This window comes from Loa loa (genome assembly GCF_000183805.2).
Source record: "Loa loa unplaced genomic scaffold supercont3.87, whole genome shotgun sequence".
Classification (NCBI taxonomy): Eukaryota; Metazoa; Nematoda; class Chromadorea; order Rhabditida; family Onchocercidae; genus Loa; species Loa loa.
The window spans coordinates 71,875-72,099 of NW_018108267.1; positions in this window are offsets into that span (position 1 = coordinate 71,875).

The following is a 225-nucleotide window of genomic DNA, read 5'->3' on the forward strand; positions in this document are numbered from 1 at the left end:
CCAAAAGGCAATACGTAAAAAATTTGGTTGCTACTAAAAATAACAATGAAGACAACGCGGCCGTTTAAACCATTCAGTCAATTAAGGGAATTATTTGAAGATGCGTGAGGGAGGAAATGTGATGTACAACGGATTACGAAACATAAGTTTACGCAAAATTCATCAGCAAACAGTCGTATAAAAGACACAATGGAATTAACTATAAAAAAAAAAAAAAAATACGGT